Source organism: Hypanus sabinus, unplaced genomic scaffold (assembly GCF_030144855.1).
Source record: "Hypanus sabinus isolate sHypSab1 unplaced genomic scaffold, sHypSab1.hap1 scaffold_361, whole genome shotgun sequence".
Lineage (NCBI taxonomy): Eukaryota > Metazoa > Chordata > Chondrichthyes > Myliobatiformes > Dasyatidae > Hypanus > Hypanus sabinus.
This window is the reverse complement of record NW_026781258.1, coordinates 306485-331649: the sequence shown is the minus strand read 5'-3', so window position 1 is coordinate 331649 and position 25165 is coordinate 306485. Positions and strand designations below refer to the sequence as shown.

The following is a 25165-nucleotide window of genomic DNA, read 5'->3' as shown; positions in this document are numbered from 1 at the left end:
TTTCATACTTTACCATCTCAGGACTCCCAGTCTCGATTCCCCTAATCTCAATCGTTTGGGAGTTACATTTACACACATATATACACATTACTCTGTGAACTTTTGTTTATCTTGCTCAAGTTTCTATATAATAAGTACATACTAATAAAGAGAGTGGTTTTTACATAAAAAAAACAGACTCCAGTGTGAACTCTATTGCTGCTGGTTTGTTTCTAAAGTTTTATGGTTCCTAATAAAATTGGGGCCTGCGTCCGAAATATGAACAAATTTGGGGCGTTTTGATTGATTTATTATCGATTTACTTGGGGAAATCCCTTTTGATTTATTTGCGTGTGGAAAATCAGCAGCGGATGCTGATAGGCTTGTGGAAGCGCCAACCTCTGAGGCATTGGAGGACGCCAGAACGATTGAGTTGTTGAGTCTTGCTAGAAGCTTAAAACTTTCTAAGGAGAAATTGACAATGAGGAGGGCACAGATGCAGAGGATAATAGCTGAACATTATGTATCTGAGGGTGTGTTTAAAGTGGAGGAGTTGGAGGTATTTCCTGAAAGTAAACATCGTGAGCTCCAGTACAAGTGAGAAAAATTAAAGATGGAGGCTGCGGAAAGGCAGAGGCAATTTAAGGCTGGAGAGGCAGAAAAACAGAGGGAGGAAGCAGAAAGACAGAGGCTGTTCGAGCTGGAAAAGATAGAGAGATTGCAGCAAAGGGGTCTAGCGTTAGACTCTAGTGATAAGTTTGAGGCCAGTTGGGAAGTTAAATTGGTACCTCCATTTGACAAGGCAAATGTTGATAAATACTTGCAGCATTTTGAGAAGGTTGCTCAGAATTTAAAGTGGTCAAAAGAGGGTTGGCCTATTCTCTTCCAACGTGTAATTAAGGGGAAGGCTCAGCAAACCTATTCTGCTTTGATAGTTGATGAAGCAGCTGATTATGACATAGTGAAACAGGCTGTGCTCAAAGCTTACGAGTTGGTCCCAGAATAATACAGGCAGAAGTTCAGAAATTTGAGGAAATCTGGGAACCGGACGTATATGGAATTTGCTTATGAGAAGTTTGTGTGTATTACCCGCTGGTGCACATGTAAAAATATAAATGATGATTTTAACAGCTTGAAAGAGTTGGTTTTAATTGATTAATTCTAAGGCTGCGTCCCTGATGACATACAGCGTATTCAGATGAAAAGGATGCTGCCACTTTGCAGGAGTCTGCCGGATTAGTAGATGTTTGCTTTAACCCACAAGGTCAAATTCACCCAGAGTACGAGCTTCCAAAAGAGTAGCAGGGATAACCAGGGCAAACCAGAAATTAAAGCTGGAACTAGTGAAAAGAGTAATGATGAAGGGAAACAGTTGAAGGAGACATATTCTGGTCTTCCTTGTTACTATTGTAAGAAAGCTGGTCATTTGATGGCTAATTGTTCCTTCCTGGGGAAGAAAAGGGAAAAGGAGGCAGTCCCAAATGCCTGTGTTCAGTATGTTGAAGCACCTTTAAACCCACAGGGTTCTGAACATTCTGTTGAAGCTCAGATAGGAAAAGTAAAAGGAGTCAGTCCCGAATGCCTGTGATCAGTATGTTGAAGCACCTATAAACCCACAGGGTTCTGAACATTCTGTTGAGGCTCAGTTACGGACTGAGAGGTCTGACCGAGTTAAGAAGGTGTTCGATCATTTTATGTCTGATGGGTTTGTATTAGTAAAGGAAGGGTCAACCCTGCTACCAGTGAAAATTCTTCGAGTTACTGGGGCTTCTAAGTCACTTATATTAGACAGCGTTCTAAAGTTTGGTGATGAGTCTGACACTAGTGAGGTAAATCTTATTAAAGGCATTGGGAACGGTGTGGTTTCTGTGCCGTTGCTCAAGGTAACTTTACAGTCAGGGTTGGTTTCGGGACCTGTTGAGATCGGATTGTGCTCCAGTTTACCGATGGAAGATGTTACTTTGCTGTTAGGGAATGACCTGGCAGATGGTAAAGTTGTTTCTGCAGTGCAATTGACAACTAAGCCGACCACTGACGACCCACAGATGGATTTTAACATTTATCCTTCCTGCGCAGGAACTCGCAGTATGGCTAAAAAGTCTGCTGACGCAGATGGTTCTGTGCAGCATGATTCTGATGCCCATGATAGCCAAAATCGGGATTCAGGTTATGATGACTTGTCAGGGACTTTTCTGTTTTCATTGTTTCAACAGGATTCAGGTAGTAAGTCTAATGAGGAAGATTTATGCCAGCCTAGGAAGGAGTTTATAGCAGAACAGAACTGAGAACCTTAGACTGAAGCTTTAAAAGAAACAACTCTGTCAGATGATGAGATTAAGAAAGTGCCAGGAGGGTATTATCTCAAGGACGGAGTGTTAATGAGGATGTGAGGGCCTCCTGCTATTCCAGCGAGTGAGGAATAGACAATTGTTCACTAAGTTGTTGTTCCTAAAGTTTATAGGACTGAAGTTTTATTGTGGCCCACAGTATGCCCTTAGATCAACATTTTGGAGTGAATAAAACTGCAAACAGGATTATGAAATAATTCTACTGGCCTAATTTGAGGAAAGATGTTGTGACCTTTTGCAGAACCTGTCACATTTGTCAAGCTGTGGGTAAACTGTGGCCCCACTGTGGTTTATACCTGCATTCAGGCGAAATTCAATAGACCGTATGAAATAGTCTCTCAAATTAATGATGTGAATTATGTTATTAAAACACCCGACCGACGTAAACTAACACAGGTAGTACACATAGATATGATAAAGCCTTATTTTGACAAGCAGGCACCATCTGTGAGTGTTGTTGTCAAAACATATGGATCTGGTAACCCTGAGAATGAAACAATCGACTCGTCTGGGAATTTTCACAAGACAAACGTGGTCCCAGTTAGGCTAATGAACTCAGTTGTTCCAGAAAACATTCATAACAAGTTGGCTCAGCTGCAGCAAAGCAACAACAACAGCTGAAGGAATTAATTCTGAAGATTGATTTCCCGATGTTCCCAAGCAAACCACGGTTGCAGTACAGGATGTAGATATTGGTCAAGCCAAACCGATTAAACACCCATATTGCATGAACGTAGAAAAGTGTAAATTGGCTGAGCAAGGAATTGAATATATGCTGAAAAATAGTATTATTAGTCCTTCAGCATCAGATTGGAGATCACCCTGCGTTATTGTGCCCAAACCTGACGGTAGAGTTAGATTTTGCACTGATTATAGGAAGGTAAATTCAGTAACAAAAACAGATGCCTATCCTATCCCAAGGGTAGATGATTGCATCGATAAGGTTGGAATAGATAATTTCTTACAAAGATTGATCTGTTGAAAGTATATTGGTGTGTTCCATTGATGGACAGAGGTAGAGAAATTTCTGCATTTGCGACACCATCTGGGTTGTATGAATACAATGTTTTGCCTTTTGGAAGGAAAAATGCTCCAGGAACATTCCAGGGAATGATTGATTTTGTAATTCGAGGATTAGAACACACAGATGCCTATATTGATGACTTAGTCACAGGGAGTGACACCTGGGAAGAGCATATCTCTGCAGTAGAAAAACTGTTTGACAGGTTTTCACAGGCCAGCCTTACAGTTAACTTAGCTATGAGTGAATTTGGCCATGCCACTGTGACCTGTCTTGGCTATGTTGTAGGACAAAGCAAGTTGGCTCCTGTTCGGGCAAAAGACCAGGCAATTTCTCAAGTTCCTATTCTGACTGCTAAGAAGGCTCTTAGAAGTTTTCTGGGAAAGGATGCATATTATCGTAACTTCTGTAAGAACTTTGCTGCTATTGTTCTTCCTCTGACTAATCTCCTGAAGAAGGAGATTAGTTTGTTTGGACCGAGCCATGACAGGAGGAATTTGATTGAAAGTTATTATTTGAGATTAGGCCAATCAATGTACTGCTGTCAGCAGATTGGAGCTGAGTGTGGCAACACAAGTCATGGGTGCACAGAAAGTAAAGAGGGGGCCAATGAGACATTCCTGTGGGTTATGTGTCCTGAGGGTCAGAGAGACAGAGGTGAGGATGCCCACTCTTACCACCTGCCGGTGATCTGACAGGAAGTCCAGGATCCAGCTACACAAGGCAGGGTGAAAACCGAGGTCTCTGAGCTCCTTGTCGATACTTCACGCCTTTGTATGGCTACTGCTCTGCCCATGACTGCAAGCAACTGCAGACAACTTTGGAGAGCAGAGAACATCAGAGAAACAAGCCTCCACTCCATGGACTCTTCCTACACTTCCCCTCCCTCGGAAAAGCAGGCCATGTACACAAATAGTGCCGAGAAAAAAACATATTGTCCACCACAACGAGACGACGTGACCGATCCGGATCTCACTGCCTTGTCTGAACGGGTGAAAGATGAAGCTACACGGACACGTAGAGCAGTGACCCGCAGATGCTGCAGATCGGCAGAAAAACTTGATCAGTAATCGGGATCACGTGACCGGTTTTGTCTCCCACTCCCAGACAGATCTCCAGCTACCCACTACTCTGTGAAAAGAAGCAAACTTGCTGCTCACATCTCCTCTCACCTTAAATGTGTTAGACATTTCAACTACCAGGAAAAATATATCGTCTGTCCACTCTATCTAATCCTCTCGTAATCTTATAAACGTCCATCCAGTCTCACCCCAGCCTGCGCCGCTCTGGAGAAAACAACACAAGTTTGTCCAGCCTCTCGTTATAGCTCATGCCCTCTAATCCAGGCAGTGTCCTGGTCAACCTCTTCTGCGCCCTCTCCAAAGCCACGACATCCTTCTGCAGATCGCTCTCTCTCTCTCTCTCTCTTATGGTTCAGTCCACAGTCAGCGCTGTCAGCCTGTGACATGACGTCATAGTCCCGCCTCCTCACGCCGGTGCTCTTAAAGAAACAGTCACAGTACGACCGCAGGCTCATAACAGCTGCAACACAACTTCCCGACTTCTCACCTCAATGCTTCAACTAATAAAGACAACCATACCATTTGCCTTCTTAACTACCCGATCAATCTGTGCAGTCTCTTTCAGGGAGCGATGAACTTGGAGTCTAAGATCCCTCTGATCATCAACACTGTTCAGTGCATTTAACAGTGTACTGTCGCATACATTCGACCTACCGAGCTGCCAAGATGATCATCACTAATCAAATCTCACTGACATTTCTCAGGTCCTTTTGAATTTATTGCCAAGTGCACAAGTACGGGAAGGTACAGGGACAGAGAAACACTGACTTGTGGCAGCATCACAGGCAAGTACATTCAGATAACACACGGAACACAAATTATACGATTCTCAGTCAGTAACAATCTATAAATATGTTTTATGTCATTAACAGTAATACATTGCGTTATGATCAATATTAAAATGTGCATTTTCTCTCAATAACAGATTTGGAAATGTTGAGTTTGGTCCCTGTCTCCATTCCTCCTGTAATCCACAACCAGCTCCTTTGTTTTTGTCACAATGAGGGAGAGGTTGTTTTCTTGACACCACTGTGTCGGGGTGATGACTTCTTCTCTGTAGGCTGCCTCGTTATTATTTGAGATTAGGCCAATCAGTGTAGTTTCGTCAGCAAATTTAATTAGCAGATTGGAGCTGTGGGTGGCAACAGAAGTCATGGGTGCACAGAGAGTAAAGGAGGGGGAAAGGAGACACCCCTGTGGGGTATGGGTGCTGAGGGTCAGAGAGACAGAGGTGAGGGAGCCCACTCTTACTACCTGCCGGCGATCTGACAGAATCCAGCTACACAAGGCAGGGTGAAGGCCGAGGTCTCTGAGCTTCTTGTCGATACTTCACGCCTTCGTATGGCTACTGCTCTGCCCATGACTGCAAGGAACTGCAGAGAACTTTGGAGAGCAGAGAACATCAGAGAAACAAGCCTCCACTCCATGGACTCTTCCTACACTTCCCCTGCCTCGGAAAAGCAGGCCATGTACTCAAGGACCCTCACAACCTGGGCATTCTTGCTGCAAACCCGCGCCCCCATCGGGGAAGAGATACAAAAGCCTTAAAGCGCGAACCACCCGGCTCAAGGACGGCTTCCTGTCTGTGGTCATAATCCAAATGAATGATAAAATGGACTCGGCCTCACAATGTAACTCGACGTGATCCTGCACCATATGTCTATATGCACTGCGCTTTCTCTGCAGTCATAATGCTTTGTTACAGTTATTGTTCTGTCATATTCATTTTTTCATTCTTAGAATCTTTTTATTGGTACAATCTTATACAGCTATAAAATGAAACCAAACTTCAATAGATTAATATTTATACAATTAAGAAAGCTGGAAAAAACTGATCGTAAAATATAAAAATGGAAATTCTATATATATATATAGGAGGGAAAAAAATCCATCTAATTCCGAAAACAAAACATTAACTACAAAAAAAGGGAAAAAATCCATTAGGAATCTGTTATGTACCCTGTAACTGGGTGTCTAACCAGCAGAGAAAGAAGAATTCGTTGGAGTCTGGTGGTACCAAACTAAAGGTGTTTATTAATAAAAAATAAGCAAAACCATATCAATAATGCAAATATATATATAAAACAAGTTAGCAGTAATAAACCTAAAAGTGTAGGAATAATAATAGTCAATAATAAAGAAGCTCTATCGATGTCTAAGGGTAAATAAATTGTCATAGAAAAGTACCAAGTTCAGTTCAGTTCATAAGTGCTGATGTAGTTATGGTGGTTGTATTGTCATCTTTGGAGAGAGAGAGAGAGAGAGAGAGAGAGAGAGAGAGAGAGATGTAACAGCTACAGTCATGCAAACCTTCCTTTGCTTTCTTAATCCGTCGTATCTTTGTGGTCATTCAGTTATGACCTCTCCGTCCTTCAGCTAGACCGTTCTTCTGTGGGTGACTCGTCACTCTGGCATGAGTGAACACAGACACAAGTCCCCACCGGCTCTGATTTTACACTGTGAGCTTTTCTGACGAATCTCCTGGTTCGGTCTCAGAAGCCCCCACCTTTCATGTGGGATCCAATACTCAGTCAGTGTCCAACTGGTGTGTCTGAAGGGTGTCTCTGAAGACCTGTCTTTTTATGCCTACTCATGGGGACTCAGCTATCCATCAATTCTGAATGACCGTGTCCATCAAATAAGGCCACTCCTTCAGTCCACTGAGAAATGTTTATGCGCAAACTATTGTCCTTGCAGCGAAACAGTAAATAATTCAAAAAGGAGTCACAACACGGTTAATCAGCAATTTCCCCCTCTCCCTTATATGTCGCCGATGTTCTTACATGTTTTTCCGTCTCTCTTTCTCATGGTCAGCATAGCAACAGTAATAGTTCGTGGTTCTCAGGAGGGGGTTGTTAACACTGTACCCCATTGTCCATCAGGTCTGTTCATCACTCATAGCAAATCAAACCCCCGAGCAATACGTTTGACCATCATCTAAATATAAATTAAATCATCAACCGCCATTTCACATTTATGAAGAAATAAAATTGGAAGGAAACCATATAAAGAAATTCGAATTAAATGATAATATTTGGCAAAAGATCCCCATCTTCTCTCAAGATCGAATCGAGGATCAGAAGTCCTACTTCGAATTGTTTCCAAGCTAAGATATAGTATTCCTTGAGAAAAACATTCAATTAATGTCGGGGAAGAAATACCTTTCCAATTTAATACAATAGCACTTCTTGTCAGTAGTGTAACAAATGCAATTACATGTTGATCTGAAGATGAAATACCCTGAATATGATGTGGAACTATTCCAAAAGGAACAGTCAATCTATTAGGTTATACATTTATTTCCAGAGCTTTAGAAATTGGAGAAAATAAAGATTTCCAAAACGATTTTAATGTAAAACATGACCAGAACATATGTGACAAAGTAGATACTTCATTTATACATCTATCACAGCATTTCTCTGTACTAGGAAATACATTAGATAGTCTCTCCTTTGCTAAATAATAACGGTGAACGATTTTAAATTGAATTAAACAATGGTTGGCACAAAGAGAAGAAGAATTTACGTTTTTCAAAACTCGAAGCCAATCGTCATTAACAAAGGTCATATTAAATTCTCTCTCCCAATATCGTTTAATCTTTAGTGATAGGTTTTCTTCTTTTTTTCTTTTTTTTTCAGGGGAGAGCGCGAACGCAGTTCCCCACTACCACAAATTGTGCAGTCGAGTATCCCGCATTCGGGGACATCGCAGGCGTCAGCTCACCCGGAGTTCAATGGGATAGCTTCGTCCTGGAACCTCGGCCCTCCTGATCACCGACGGCTCCCTGCCGTAAGTATATAGGTTTTCTTCTTGTAACAAAAATAAATTATAAATTCTGCTAATGGAACCATTCACTAAGGGATTCAATTTCAAAATGGTTTCCAACAAATCAGGTTCTTGTAAATATGGAAACTTAGGTAAACATGGTTGTAAAAAATGTCTAAGCTGAAAATATTGCAAAGAATGTGTATGAGCGAGAGAAAATTTGTTAATTAACTCTTCAAAGGTCATCAACCGACCATCACCAAATAAATCTGTAAAAGAATGGATCCCTTTACTTTTCCATAAGAGAAAAATGGGGTCAGTTGTTGAAGGTTTAAATGAAATGTTTCGATATAAAAACTATACATCTTAAATTGTTTAACATTTAAAAAAAATACGGAACTGAACCCAAATCCGTGGGGATTGTTTAATAACCGGGTAAAGATTTAAATTTGGAATTTTAGAGAGCTGTAAAGGTGATGGAGCTCCTAAAATTGAAGTTAAATAAAATTGTTTAAGAGCTTTAAATTCCGAATTAACCCAGAATGTTTTTTGGTTCTTATCAAGCCAATATAACCAAAAACATTTTTTGTAAATGATACTTATTAATTCCAAATTAATTTTCATTGTTCCAAATAAAGGAAGAAATAAGAGAGTCAATTTGGTCGACTTTTTTTTAGTTAAAAAGATAGGTATATTTTGGAAAATATATAAAAATCAAAAGTTGTTTCATGGAGTCCATTAAAGGAACGACATTCGCTTCATAGAGATCTTTATATTTCTTAGTAATTATAATACCTAAATTTCTAAATGTATTAACAATTCTAAAAGGAATATCATCATATGTACTAACAGGGACATTTAATGGAAACAATTCGCTTTTATTCAAGTTAAGTTTATATTCTGAAAATTTACTGAAAACTTTTAAGTGTTTCCAAAAGATTAGGAATTGATTCCACAAGATTTGAAATAAAAACCAAAAGATCATCTGCATAAAGAGAAATCTTATGTATGGTTCCATTCATAGAGACACCATTAATACTTTTAGCTTCACATAGTGTTATAGCTAAAGGCTCCAATACAAAATTAAGTAATAAAGGGCTTAATGGACATCCCTGTCTAGTGCCGCGAGAAAGTGAGAAAACAGAAGAGCTGCAGTTCTTAGTAATGACAAGCTCAAGGACGGCTTCCTGTCTGTGGTTACAAGCCAAATGAATGATAAAATGGACTCGACCTCACAATGTAACTCGACGTGACCCTGCACCATATGTCTATCTGCACTGCACTTTCTCTGCAGCCAGAATGATTTGCTACAGTTCATTGGTTTGTCGTATATCAGTTTAATGTACTGTTGTAATGTATCGATCTGTGTGGATGATACGTCAGGCAAGATTTTCACTGGAAGTTCAGTACCTGATGAGAATAAACCAATTCCCCATTTTAATTGTGTGGAGATATTAGACAGACTGAGCTTCTGTTTTGGAACCTCAGAAGGAAACTGAACTGTTGTCACTTCTGTGGAATGCAAATGAATAGAAAAGGCTTCAATCTCTCATTACGATCTGCGGTAACTGGGATCAGGTGACCGGTGTTGCGTCTCCCATATTAATATCAGAATCAGGTTTAATAACACCGGCATGTGTCATGAAATGTGTTGTCCCTGCGGCAGCAGTAGAACCTAATTCATAACGATGGATTTTAACAATTCTGATTTAATATAAGAATATAAATATTACAGTTAAATTATATAAATAGTACAAAATGAAAAAAAGATGTAATAAACTATTTTAATTGTGCCGACTGTTTGACTGACCGGGTTGTTGCTTTGGAAGTAGTGGAGTGAAGCTCAACTGAACTGTACACATTTATGAGAAGCTCAAAGAAATAGAAAAGGCCAAATCCTCACATAAATGGGTCAGACACCCAGAAACATCGGCCGCACTTCAGCAGATAAAAACAGTGGAATGAAACATGCTGAGAATATTGCAGAAAAAAACATATTCTCCACCACAATGAGAGGAGGTGACAGATCCGGATCTCACTGCCTTGTCTGAACGGGGAAAGATGAAGCTACACGGACACGGAGAGCAGTGACCCGCAGATGCTGCAGATCTGCGGAAAAACGTGAACAGGAACCGGGATCACGTGACCGGTTTGGTCTCCCACCGCTGGCAGTGACTCCTGTTACCCACTACTCTGTGGAAAGAAGCAAATTTGCCGCTCACAACTGCTTCCAACTTAAATGTGTTAGACATTTCAACTCCCAGGAAAAAATATCGTCTGTCCACTCTATCTATTCCTCTCGTAATCTTATAAACGCCCATCCAGTCTCACCCCAGCCTGCTCCGCTCTGGAGAAAACAACACACGTTTGTCCAGCCTCTCGTTATAGCTCATGCCCTCTAATCCAGGCAGTGTCCTGGTAAACATCTTCTGCGCCCTCTCCAAAGCCCTGACATCCTTCCGAGAATGGGGGCGACCAGAACTGTATGAAACACTCCAGACCTGGTCTAACTAGTTTTATAAAACTGTTACGAACTGAAACGTTTTAGAAACGAACCAGCAGCAATAGAGTTCACACTGGAGTCTGGTTTTGATGTTAAAATCACTCTCTTTATTAGTATCTACTTACAAAATTGTAATTTCACGAAATAAAGGAAAGTTAACAGTGTTATGTGTATATACGCGTAATTATAACTCCCCGACTATCGAGACCGAGGGAACAAAGCTTAGAGTCTTGAGATGGTAAAGCAGGAAAATTCAGTAATCCACGGAAAAAATGATGGGGGAGAGATATTTGTAATCCAGGGTGAAACGTAGAGAAAATGCCGTTACTTCAAAATAACTCCGTCGAAGTTCATATCCGCTGAATCCGTCCACATCCGAGTTATCAGCGAAAGTGACCTGTCACAGGAATACCGTCTTCCAGGGGTTACCACACAACATACCCAGGCAAGGATTAATACAAGATATTCCAAACCCCGCTCCTATGGATTACACGAAGTGACAGCCACACACATTCGTTGTAGTTCCGTGTACCGATGATCAACCCACTCTTGTGGGCACAGGAGAGTTCCAAGCCTCAGCGGCGACTAACTGAAGAAATCAGCTTTACCAGTCTCCCTCTCTCTCTTTAGATTGGTCGACTGCCTGTCTGCAGATCGCTCTCTCTCTCTCTCTTATGGTTCAGTCCACAGTCAGCGCTGTCAGCCTGTGACTGACGTCATAGTCCCGCCTCCTCACGCCGGCGCTCTTAAAGAAACAGTCACAGTCCGACCGCAGGCTCGTAACAGCCGCAACACAACTTCCCGACTTTTGAACTCAGTGCTTCAACTAATAAAGACAACCACGCCATTTGCCTTCTGAACCACCTGATAAATCTGTGCAGTCTCTTTCAGGGAGCGATGAACTTGGAGTCTCAAATCCCTCTGATCATCAACACTGTTCAGAGTTTTGCATTTAACAGTGTATTGTCTCATACATTCGACCTACCGAGCTGCCAAGGTGATCATCACTAATCAAATCTCACTGAGATTTCTCAGGTCCTGTTGAATTTATTGCCAAGTGCACAAGTACGGGAAGGTACAGGTACCGCATCACAGTACTTGTGACAGCATCACAGGCAAGTAAGTACATTCAGATAACACACGGAACACAAATTATACGATTCTCTGTCCGTAACAATCTATAAAAATATGTTTTATGTCATTAACAATATTTAAATACACTGTCATGATCAATATTAAAATGTGCATTTTGTGTCAATAACAGACTTATAAATGTTGAATTTGCTCCCTGTCTCCATTCCTCCTGTAATCCACAACCAGCTCCTTTGTTTGTCACAATGAGGTTCTTTTCTTGACACCACTGTGTCTGGTGAAGACTTCTTCTCTGTAGGCTGTTTCGTTATTGTTTGGGATTCGGCCGATCGAAGTAGTGTAGTCAACATTGATTAATTAGCAGATTGGAACCCGCCACTGCAGCCCCACAGTGCATTATGAACAGATTGCAAAGCTACGAAATTGCATGTGAATAGCCTCCCCTCCCCCAACTCCACTCTTTCTGCGTCACCAGCAGACTGGGACATCTCACATCTCGCTGCCTCAGCCAGGACATTAAACTGTGAACAACTGTGGTCAGGGACTGATCTCTGGGGAACTCCAAACGCTACCTCCTTCCAGTCTGAAAACGACCCACTCATCCAGACACACACTACCGGCAGTTTATCATCTCCAACGAAAAAGCCTAATCACCTACTCCCGATGTTCAATACCATTGCTGACTCTGAGTTTACCACCGTCAAATGCCGGGAGGGACATAATAATCAGAAAGTCTCTAGTCACAGCCGTGTAAATAAATTGTGATCTCAGTAGGGGTGTGGCGCATGCTCAGAAAGCGAAGGAGACAGACAAACTGAGCCAAATCACAGACTGATGAAGGGGAGATGTGATCCATTTCGATACAGAGAGGGAAGCAGAGAGTTTGATATTGTGCCTGATGCCGGAACTGTGGCCAGTTAGAAGATGAAATCTTGTTCCTCTAAATTGTTTTGAGCTGTGACAGTGTTTTAATCAGAAGGCACCATGGAGACTAAAATAATTTCAGTTGAAATGTTGTCCTTCACCCACTGACGTGCTTTGTAAGCCTTTAACAGTGTAGAAAATTAAAAGGATTTGTGTATGGGAATCACAAACACAACAGCACGTTAGATCTGCTGTATCTCTCAGTTCACCAGAGCATGGACACAAAGTAGACTGCAGGTGCTGTGGGGAAAGCAACACGTACAAGACGCTGGAGGAACTCAGCAGGCTGGGCCGCATCCGTGTAAATAGAGGCCACATTTCTGTCCGGAGTGAGAAAAGAGTTTCACTCAATCATCCCAGCTGCGGCAACACCAGCAACTTCACATCAGGGAGGAAGTTCAAATCAGCTCCGTGTTAAATGTTTAACCATCACGGTGACTGAAGGCAGCTGCAGGTTCATGAGGGACTGTTGCTGTCAGATTGTGCAGTTCTTGCGGCTGCTCATCGCACCCAGGACTGAACCCTGGTCACTGAGCATTGGAGGAGTCTGTTCTGCTGATGTTAGCCTTAAACTAGACTGGTGTTTAATATTGTGGATCTGTGAAAGATAAATCAGTTCTGTATCAAATCCCGTGTCGCAGGTACTTATTGTCACTGCCAAACTCACAATGTACACTAGAGAGGCCACTCGGTCCATCTGCTCCCTGCCCAGTTTTCTGTTCCATATCAGTATTTTAAAATTTATCTCTCACTCTCCCTGTTGCAACTTTGCACCGCTCCGTGGGAGAAGAGATTTCCCTTGAGTTTCTTAGAATCAGAGAAATCTGCAGCAAATTACAGGCCCTTCGGCCCACAATGCTGTTCCGACCATGAAACCTACTCTAGAAAATGCCTGTAATTACCCTACCACAGAACCCTCTATTTTCCTAAGCTCCATGTACCTCTCTAAGAGTCTCTTAAAAGACTCTATTGTACCCGTCTCTACCGCCGTCGCTGGTAGTGCAGTCCACACACCCACCGTTATCTGTATAAAAAATATATCACTGACATCTCCCTTGAACTACTTCCAAGCACCTTAGCTATGCCATCCCCCCTTTTCATGCTTATCCCCTCCCCCTTTATCTTTCCTCTGATTGGTTTTCCACTGGCACCTGTAGCCCTTCCCGCTCCCCATCTCTATTACTGGGCTTCGGCCCTCTCTTCCCCCCCCCCCATTCCTGATGAAGGGTCTCGGCCCGAAACGTTGGCTACACCTTTCTCACGGATACTGCCTGACCTGATGAGTTCTTCCAGCGTTGTGTACGTAACTATGCCCTCCACGTGTTAGCCATCTCAGCCCTGGGGGAAAAAAGCCTCTGACTTTTCACACAATCAATGCCTCTCATCACCTTATACACCTGCATGAATTTCCTGCATGATTTTCCCCAGGCTAAATATCTCGATGAAATTGCTGAGTATTTGACCTTCCCCAGGGCTCTGGACAAAGGTGGTTAAACTCCCTTTTCCCTGCTCTTTTCAAATTTTGTGTCATTTTCACCAATCTCAGAGGACTGTGCTTCAGACAGCTGGGTTGTTACAATGCACCTCTTAAGTCTGACAGCAGACTAGGGAGTGAACCTTCGATGGAGCAGAGTCAGAAACCAAAGATTTGCCAGCTCCAATCATGGCTCAGGGGCTCTGGAAAGAGATGGGGTCTGGAGGTTACGAGCAGGAGGAGGAAGAGGAGCCAGACCAGCAGGATGTGTCTATGAATGAAAGATAAGAAACATTTGGAAACTGGTTAATTGAAAAACAAAATGGTTAATTTCTAAAAAACTTTGCAGGTTATCAGCAGATCAGGCAGCAAATGTGGAAAGGAATAAATGGGCAGCATTTAATCCGAGCCCCTTTAGCCCCTACTCCTCTGCTTAGTTGCTGCCTGAACTGCAGAGCTCCTTCAGCATTTTGTGTGCCTCTTTGTAAGAGGATTGGACTTTGGTATGAGATACACGAAATGCCTGTTGAAATTGAGTGTATCGTTTATGGGAGCGGTTTTCTGCGTTAAGAAAGTCGCAGAGTTTTCTACACACAAAAAAAACCTGAGATATGGATATGGAACAGTGCTGGCAGAAATTTTTAATGGCACCATGATTACCCATGAAGCCGCGCATTTAAAATTTCGCTGTCGTTTGAAGCACCGATCAAATGCGCAGGCGCAGGGTTGCTGCCGTCTCCGATAACTACGCATGCGCGCCGTATACAAAATGTCGGGAGGAGCGAAAAGGTAAGGACTTTTTCGACTTTAATTGAGTGACAATTGCTGTGAGAACTGGAGACTGTGGCCCGCAAACTCGGCACAGGCCAGGTCTTTTTCCTCTCTCTCAGCCCCACGATCCGTACACGGACCCCGGGGAGCTTCCGGCTAATCAGGGAATGGGAGCAGATAGATCTCACAGACAGAGCTGAGCTCCAGCTATCTGAGTGCAAGGATTAGGTACTCGGAAAAAGAGAACAAAATCTTTCTATCAGCAACCGCAGCAAGAGAAAATCTGCAGCTGCTGTAAATCCAAGCAACACACACAGAATGCCGGAGGAACTCAGCATTAGTACTCTTTCCCATAGATGCTGCCCGGCCTGCTGAGTTCCTCCAGCATTTTGTGTGTGTTGCTTGTTCTGCCTGCTCTTGTTGTGGAGTTTTCTACCCGTGAGGATATGTTTTTACCCATTCTCTCTGGGTACATAATGATATCAAACAACTGTGCCCTGGGAAACAAGCAGCTTTCACATCACAAATGTGCCATACTCCAATGAGACAGGCTACTGTCCTTCCCTTCATATTCATTGGCATTGTCATCACCGAGTTCATCACCGTCCGTCTCTTGAGGGAGGGTTCAGGAGAAATATTTATGTAAAATACAGAAACTGGTTGTACCTGTGTGTATTGTGGTGATGCAAAAGTTGCTGGATAATTTGTAAGTGGTTGGAAGTGGAGTGATATTTGGAAGTCCGACTTTTTAAAGCATCATTTAGGAAGAAAATTGCATACAGTGACATGCAAAAGTCTGGGCACCAATGGTCAAAATTTCTATTCCTGTAAATAGCTAAGCGAGTAAAACAATGACCTGATTTCCAAAAGGCATAAAATTAAAGATGACACATTCTTTAATATTTTAAGCAAGATTACTCTCTTAAATCCATCATTTACAGTTTCAAAATAAAACTTTTTTCTCCAAACATACCTTTGCTCATTGTGGCCAAAAAGTTATTTTTTAACTTCATCGGGACTTGTTTGCAAAATGCAAAAGGCTTGTTTAGATGTTCCTTTGCAAATTACTGACGTTGTATTTTGTGGTGAAGATGCAGGCAAGGTTTTCTTCTGATGACTCTTCCATGAATGTCATATTTGTGCAGGTGTCATTGTGTAGTAGAACAGTGCACCACCACTCCAGAGTCTGCTAAATATTCCTGAAGGTCTTTTGCAGACAAATGGGGGTTTTGATTTCCCTTTCTAGCAGTCCTACGAGCAGTTCTCTTGGAAGGATTTCTTGGTCTTTTGGACCTCCACCGTTATTGTTAACTGCCATTTCTTAAGTACATTACGAATTGAGGAAATGGCTTCCTGAAAAAACTTTGCTATCTTCTTATAGTCTTCTCCTTCTTTGTGGGCATCATGTATTTTAATTTTCAGAGTGCTAGGCAGGGGTTTAGAGGAGCCCATGGCTACGATTGTTGGGACAAGGTTTGTGGAGTCAGGGTATTTCTTAAGCTTTGAAAGTTGCAACACCTGGCTTTTCCTAACGAAGTTTGTGAACAAGCCATAGCCCTGACAAGCTGATTAAGGTCTGAGACATTGCTAAAGGTTACTTGACAAATCTCAAATCTCTTGGGGTTCCCAAACTTTTGCATGGTGTTCCTTTCATATTTTTTTCCACTCTGAAATTTTAAAAACAAAAATAATTCACCAATCTTGCATAAAATTTTGAAAATAATGTTTCATCTTTAACTTTATGACTTTTGGAGATCAGTTCATCTTCCACTCAGTTAACTATTCAGAATAACAGAAATTTTGACTGGGGTGCCCAAACTATTGCCTGCCAATGTATATATGGTGTACAAAAGCACTGGCGAGAAAATCCTTCAGTACTGCTACAGGCCTGTTACATTGGTTGTGTGAGAGTGCGGATGAAGTCAGTGAAACCCAGAGGAGATCAAAGTGCTTGATGACAGTGACTTGATAGCTGTAGAAATGAATATCTCTCTATATAAAATTCACTGTGCACATATTGTTGTCACTGGGCAAAAATTTGCTCAGCACAAGGTTTTTGTGCACACTGGTGATTACAAATTGGAGGGGACATTGGTGGGAAGGTGGGGAGACCTCCAGTGTCCCTGATGCCCTCACCTACAAGATGTGCATCCAGCTACAGCTTGTAACCCTGCACTTTGAGGAGTTGGAACTTGAAATGGATAAATTCTGGATCAGCCGGGAGTCGGAGAAGGTGAAAAATATGACAGAAAGAGAGGTGTGTTACACCGAGATGCAGGACACAGGAAACTGGGTGAGAGTCAGGAAGTGGAATGAGGTTAAATAGCCATCACAGAGTACTCTTGAGGCCATCCCACACAACAACAGGTGGGCCACTTTAGAAACTGTTGGGGGAGGGATTATCTGGCAGAGGGAAGACAAAGGTGTGTTAGGGGGTTCAATAGTTAGGGGAACATAACTAGAAGGGGACTAACGTCCCAGTGGTAAGGCTTGCAATTGCTGGTGGGGGAGTTAAACTAAAGTTGCAGGCAGGGTGGGAGCCAGGATGACAGAACAGATAATGGAGGTGCAGAATTGAATTGAATTGTCTTTATTACTTATATCCTTCATATACATGAGGAGTAGAAATATTTACATTATGTGTCTGTCTAAATGTGCAATATGCAATTTATGGTAATTTATAATAAACATTATGTACAACAGGACAGTCAACATAACATAGAAATACAGTTGTATCAGCATGAATTAATCAGTCTGATGGCTTGGTGGAAGAAGCTGACCCAGAGCCTGTTGGTCCTGGCTTTTATGCTGCGGTACCATTTCCCAGATGGTAGCAGTTGGAGCAGTTAGTGGTTGGGTGACTGGGATCCACAATGACCCTTCAGGTCCTCTTTACAGCCCTGAATAGTGAGAAGATCACATCTACAGACGCGCTGGGCTCTCCGCACCACTCTCTGCAGAGTCCTGCGATATAGGGAAGTACAGTCCCCATACCAGGCAGTGACACAGCCAGTCACAATGCTCTTAATTGTGACCCTGCAGAAAGTTCTTAGGATTTAGGTCCCCATTTCAAACTTCTCAATGCTCTGAGGTGAAAGAGGCACTGTTGTGTTTTTTTCCACCACACAACCAGGATGTATGGACCATGTATTATGATATTGTAGCCATTGCTGGGACATGGTTCCAGCCAACAGTCTGAGGGATACAGAGGAACAAATCTTTCTCCAGTGATCACAGACCATGCTAACAAACAAAGGGTGATATGTTAAGTGATTTTAATTTTCCATATATTGTCTGAGACTCCCATCCGTAAAAAGACTAGTCAAATGTGTCCTTAATTGGGAAGTAGAATTCCCAATGTAGAAGTATGCAATAAGCTGTTAGGAAATGATCCGGGGCTGTTGACAGAAATTAGTTATCATAATGGCAAGAGATTGAAAGTAAATATGGAAAAAGAGAGGTCTGGACCATGGGTTGAGATTCTAAATTGGAGAAAGGTCAACTTTGAAGGTGTCAGAAAAGATCTGACAAGTGTGGATTGGAACAGGCTGTTTCGTGGCAAATTATGATAATTTGCTAATTTATAATTTTACTAATTTGATAATTTATGATTATTAACATAATTAGTTGGTGAGTGGGAGCGCTTCAGAAGTGAAATTTTGATGATGAAGAGTTTGTACGTGCCTGCAAAACTGAAAGTTGAAAGATAACTGGTACAGGGAACCTTGGTTTTCAAGAGATATCGAGGCCAAGGGTATTTTGTTCCTCTCAATGCCTCAGACTGTTGGGTGCTACAATATCAGCATTCCACACCGTGAGCTCATCCGACAATGTTTTCAGTTGTCTTCTCTTGGTTTCTAAAAGCTTCCCAATAGTTTCTGCTCTTTTGTTTTCCCTCTCTTTGGATTCTATGTTGGCTTTGGCTTCTCATTTCAGCCACGGTTGTGTCCTCCTGCCTTTCCAATGCTTCCACTTCTTTGGGATGTGTCTATCACTCAGCTCCCGAGTTGCTCCCAGAAACTCCAGCCATTGCTGCTCCATCGTCACTCCTACCAGATTCCCCTTCCAGTCAAGTGTGGCCAGCTTCTCTGTCACAGAAACATGGAGAAGGTCAGAACAGAAACATGCCCACTCTGGACGATCAGAATGGTAATCTATACGGGAGACAAAATAGATGGGGGAGGTTTTAAATAGTAGTTTAGCATCCGTATTGACTCAGGAGATGGACACAGAGTCTGTAGAAGTGAGGCAAAGCAGCATCAACTTCATGGACCCTGTACAGATTACAGAGGTGGAGGTTTTTGCTGTCTTAAGGCAAATTAGCGTGGATAAATCCCCAGGGCTTGGCAAGTTGTTCACTAGGACCCTGCGGAAGACAAGTGCAGAAATTGTCAGGGTCCAAGCACAGATATTTAACTCATCCTTAGTGACAGCTGAGGTACTGGAGGATTGGAGGACGCCAATGTTGTTCAGCTGTTCAAGAAAGACTCTAAAATTAAGCTAGGAAATTTTATATTGGTGAGCTTGACAACAGCAGTGGAAAAGTCATTGTGACATATGTGTAGGAACCGGATATATAAGTATTTGGATAGATGTGGACTGATTAAGGATAGACAGCGTGGCTTTGAGCATAGTAGGTCATGTCTAACCAATCTTATAGAGTCTCTCGAGGAAGTTATCAGGAAAGTGGTTGAAGACAAGGCAGTGGATGTTGTCTACGTGGACTTTAGCAAGGCACTTGACAAAGTCTCATATGAGAAGTTGGTCAAGAAGGTTTAGTCACTCAGCATTCAAGATGAGATAGTAAATTGGATGAGACTCTGTCTTTGGGAGAAGCCAGAGTGTGGTAGCTGATGGTTGCCTTTCTGACTGGGGGCATGTGACTAGTGGTGAGCCACAGGGATCAGTGCTGGATCTGTTGTTGTTTGTCATCTATCTCAGTAATATGGATGATAGTGTGGTTAACTGGATCAGCAAATTTGTGGATGACACCAAGACTGGTGGTGTAACAGACAGCAAGGAAGACTATCATGGCTTGCAGTGCAATCTGAACCCACTGGGAAAATGGTTTTAGAAATGGAAAATGGAATTTAATGCAGACCAGTGTGAGTTGTTGCACTTTGGTCTGACCTACCAAGGGAGGTCTTTCACAGTGACTGGTCGGGCACGGAGGAGTGTTGTAGAGGAAAGGGACCTAGGAATACAAGTCATTAATTCATGGAAAGTGGTATGACAGTTAGATAGTGACGGAAAAAAATATTTTAGCCCATTGGTCTTCACGAACCAAATAGTGACAATAGATGGATTTTATGTTCACTTGTAGAAGACATTGGTGTTCACTTGTAGAAGACATCACAAGGATGTTGCCATGTCTGGAGGACTTGAGTTATAAGGAAAGATTGAATGGGTCAGGACATTATTCGTTGGAATGTAGAAGATTGAGGGAGATTTGATTGTGATAGAGAGGCATTGATAGAGTTAATGCAAGCTGCCTTTCTCCACTGAGATGGGGGTGGGACTACAACCAGTGGCCAGGGGTTAAGGTGAAAGGTGAAATGTTAAGGGGAACACGAGGGAAACTTCTTCACACAGACAGTTGCCTGGGTGTGGAATGAGTAGCCAGCACAAGTGGTGCATGCGAGCTCGATCTCAACATTTAAGAGGTTCGTATAGGTACCTGGATGGTAGAGGTATGGGAGTGGGCAATTTAAATAGTTCAGCACAAACCAGATGGCCCAAAGGACCTGTTTCTGTGTTGTACTTTTCTACAAGAACCTGAAATATTACAAAAATTCACTGTCCTTTTAACAGCTGCGGAACAACAATTCACCTCAGCAGGAATTCTTTATATGGCATTAAAAATTGTGGCACTTTAACATAATAATATATAAAAGAGTGAGAGTGTTTCAGTTACTGTGGGGCCAGGCACCCATGCAGCTCTGCAGGAACAGGGAATAATACCAATGAAGAGAGTCAAACTGAGCCAAGGTACAGATTGGAGATGGTAGAAATGCCCCATTCTTATAGAGACAGGAAGAGCATCAGGGTCATTCCAGATACCAGCACTCTGCCCAGTCAGAAGATGATTTCTCTGTCCAACTTTGCTTCAACCTCATTGTAACAGTGTGATACCAGATCAAACCTTGACAACTCAAGTAATCTCATCTGAAATGTTGTCCTACACCCATTGATGGATTTTGTAAATCTTTTCACAGGTTAAAAATGAGATGGAATTTGTCTCCGGGAATCACAAACAAGTTTTGTTCTTTCTGTCTAGATATTTTAGAAGTGGAGCAAGGGATACAATCGATCATCCTTCCTGCTCAGACTGTGGGGAGGAATTCACTTGGTTATTTGACCAAATTACAAACCTGTCATTTACCACAGGAGAAAGGACATTCACCTGCTCAGACAGTGGGAATGGATTCACTCAGTCATCTCAACTGAAGGTACATCAGCAAATTCACACTGGACAAGGCCATTTTCCTGTTTTGTGTGTAATAAAGAATTCAGTTGGTTTTCCCACCTGTGGACACACCAGTCAGTTCACACCACACCGAGCAGATGTTGTTCATCTGCTGAATTTATGGGAAAGTATTCACTCGGTCATCTGACCTAATGGCTCACCAGCGAGTTCACACCAAGGAGCGGCTGTTCACCTGCTCCATCTGTGAGAAGAGATTCAGTAACTCTTCAACCCTATGGAAACACCAGCGAATTCACAATGGGGAGAAGCCGTTCCCCTGGGCAGTCTGTGGGAAGAGATTCATTGACTCATCCAGCCGACAGAAACATCAGCGAGTTCATACCGGGGAGAAGCCGTTCACCTGCTCAGAATGTGGGAAACGATTCACTCAGTCATCCCACCTTCAGAGTCATCAGCGAGTTCACACTGGGAAGAAGCCATTCACCTGTTCAGAATGTGGGAAATGATTCACTCGGTCATTCTACCTACTTGAACACCTGCGAGTTCACACTGGGGAGAGGCCATTCACCTGCTCAGACTGTGGGAAGGGATTCACTCAGTTATCCAACCTACAGAGTCATCAGCGAGTTCACACTGGGGAGAAGCCGTTCACCTGCTCAGTCTGTGGGAAAAGATTCACTCAGTCATCTCACCTACAGAGACATCAGCGAGTTCATACTGGGGAGAAGCCGTTCACCTGCTCAGTCTGTGGGAAGAGACTCACTCATTTATCCAGCTTACAGATTCATCAGCGAGTTCACACTGGGGAGAGGCCATTCACTTGCTCAGTCTGTGGGAAGGGATTCACTCGGTCATCCACCCTACAGAGTCATCAGCGAGTTCACACTGGGGAGAAGCCATTCACCTGCTCAGAATGTGGGAAAAGATTCACTCAGTCATCCACTCTACAGAGACATCAGCGAGTTCACACTGGGGAGAAGCCATTCAGCTGCTCAGAATGTGGGAAAGGATACACTCAGTCATCCAAACTACTGGCACACCAGTCAGTTCACAATGGGGAGGAGCCGTTGTTATGAATCCCTAAGTTTTGTTTGTTGTGGACTGTCATTTTAAGTGAGAGGGATTGATTATAAGGCGTATCAGTCTGACTTGAAGCTTGTTTAGTTTTCTTTCTTTGTCAATCTTTTTATTAAGTTTTTCAAAAGCAATTCATAATGTTCTTAGTAGTACAAAGGGAGTGGGATTACATTGTTGGCAATTAACATATGTTAAAAAATATATAAATAGCACCAATATAATTGACTTCCCAAACCCCTAATATAACCAAAATAGAAAAAAAAGGAAAAAAAAAACAAATTGAAATCAAACAAAAACTAAACTGAACCAAACTGAAACGAAACTAAACTAAGCTGGTCTAGTCAATTATGTCAAATAAAATCATTAATGTCGTCAACTCCGCTCCTCTACTCAAATCAATGGATAAAGTAAAGGAATCAGAAGAAATCAAATGACATTCTATGGAAGTGTTGAATAAAAGGCCTCCAAGTTTCTTCAAATTTAACCGAGGGGTCAAATGTACCACTTCTATTTTTTTTCTAAATTTAAACAAGATATTGTTTGAGAAAACCACTGAGCTGTAATTGGAGGATTTGTCTCTTTCCAGTTCAATAAAATAGGTCTTCTAGCCATTAAGATAGCAAATGCAATCATCCGCCAAGCTGCAGAGGACAAATCAATCCAAAAATTGCAGTAATAGGATGAGGTTGTAAATCTACGTGTAAAATTGTAGAGAATATATCAACAATATTTTTTCATAATTGTTCCAATACAGAGCAAGGCCAAAACATACGAGTTAGAGAAGCTACCTCAGAACGACATCTATCCCAGATCTGATTTATATAAGAATAAAATTGTGCTAATTTATCCTCAGATATATGTGCCCTATGTACCACTTTAAATTGAATCAACATCTGTTTGGCACAAATAGAAGAAACCCTAATTAATTGCAAAAATGTTTTCCCCGTTTCTTTGTAGGTACAGAGAGTTGAATGTCCTTCCCCCATTCATTTTTAATTTTATCGGATATATCTGGCTGTATTTTCATAATCATAAATATAATTTGCCCAAATCAAATATTTTTTAGATATCGGCAAATTATATTTATTAGACTACTGCTCAAAAGACATGAAACATTTATCCAAAATTAAATCACGAAAAAATATTATACCCTTCATTTTCCAAGCCATAAAGGTTTGATCCATGACAGAGGGTTAAAAGAAATAATTAGATATAATAGGATTTGAAAATATAAATTAATTCAAGCCAAGGAATTTACGAAACTGAAACTGAAACCATATTCAGAATGTATGTTTAATTATCTGGTTTACCATTTGTTTATTCAATTTAGAGAGAAACAAGGGAAGTCAGCTCCCTAAGATGGAAGCCAATGAAAATCCTTGTGCTGAATTGCGTTCAAGATTAACCCAATGAAGACCAACATTCAAATCCACTTCTTATGTACAGAATATTAAGTATTGAATATTAATTGCCCAGTAATAAAATCTTAAATTTGGCGCTGCCAAGCCACCGTTCTTTTTGGATTTCTGCAAATATTTTTTACTTAGCCTAGGATTTTTGTTCTGCCATTTTTTAGATGAACTTTTAGAGTCAATAGTATCAAAAAAGGATTTAAGTATAATGATTGGTACTGCTGGGAAAAGATATAAAATCTTAGGTAAAATAATCATTTTTTTTGCATTAATTTGGCCAATCAATAAGGACCAGCTAGTAAGCAACTGTTTGACCTGATCAATTAAAGGTAAAAGATTAACATTAAATAAATCCTTATGTTTTTTTTAGTAATTTTAACACCTAGATAAGTAAAATAATTCGTAACTAATCTAAATGCTAAATGTCAAACGATTGGAACTGACAAATTTAAAGGGAAAAGTTCACTCTTATTAAGATTCATTTTGTAACCGGTAAAGTTACTAAACTGAGTGAGCAGGATATAACAGGAGGATTGGATTTGTCAGGATTCGAAATATATAATAACAAATCATTTGCATATAATGTTAACTTGAGGAGAGTCACGAATAGCAATAGCTAAAGATTCCAGGGCCATGTCAAATAGCAATGGGCTAAGAGGATAACCTTGCCTAGTGCAGCGAAATAACCGAGAAAAAGGAGATCTTATATTATTGGTAAGTACCGAAGCCGTAGGGGCATAATATATCAATTTAACCCAAGATATAAATTAGGAAATAAAATTAAATTTCTCAAGTGTGGTAATTAAGTATGGCCGTTCAACTCTATCAAATGCATTCTCGGCACCCAATGAGTTGACTCATTCTGGAATTCTAGATGAGGGAGTATAAACAATATTCATCAATCTCCTAATATTAAAGGACAAATAGCGGTTTTTAATAAATCTGGTCTGATCGACAGAGATACTTTCAGGCAATACATTCTCCAATCTAGTAGCCAGCATTTCCGCCTCCTGTCCAGGGATGCTGCATTTACCTGATGTGCAGGTTCGAGATTCCACCACCTGGGACCTCGGGGAATTACACGGACGCGAAGACCCCGGGAGGTGGGGGGGTGGTAGGGGTGCAGGGCGTACCTCAGTCTGGGACACCAGTGTCCCGGGGTTTGCATTTTTCCGGAGAGAAGGTTTTTGCTCCCTTTGCTGAGGACGGTGCATTCGGCGGTTTGGCCGATATAATGATCTTAAATTGACAAATCCCTCAGCAGTGATGTTGGATCTGCGGCGATCTCGG

At 41.7% G+C, this 25165-nt stretch overlaps 1 non-coding gene and 1 pseudogene across 1 annotated transcript; one reads left to right on the top strand and one right to left on the bottom strand.

The window, feature by feature from the left end:
• Window positions 1-8065: 8065 nt before the first annotated feature.
• Window positions 8066-8227, bottom strand: LOC132388606 (U1 spliceosomal RNA). The gene has a single exon (XR_009510280.1). It is a non-coding gene; the product is annotated as a U1 spliceosomal RNA (small nuclear RNA).
• Window positions 8228-14953: 6726 nt separating this feature from the next.
• On the top strand, window positions 14954-23370 carry LOC132388601 (gastrula zinc finger protein XlCGF7.1-like; annotated as a pseudogene).
• The last annotated feature ends 1795 nt before the right edge of the window (window positions 23371-25165 follow it).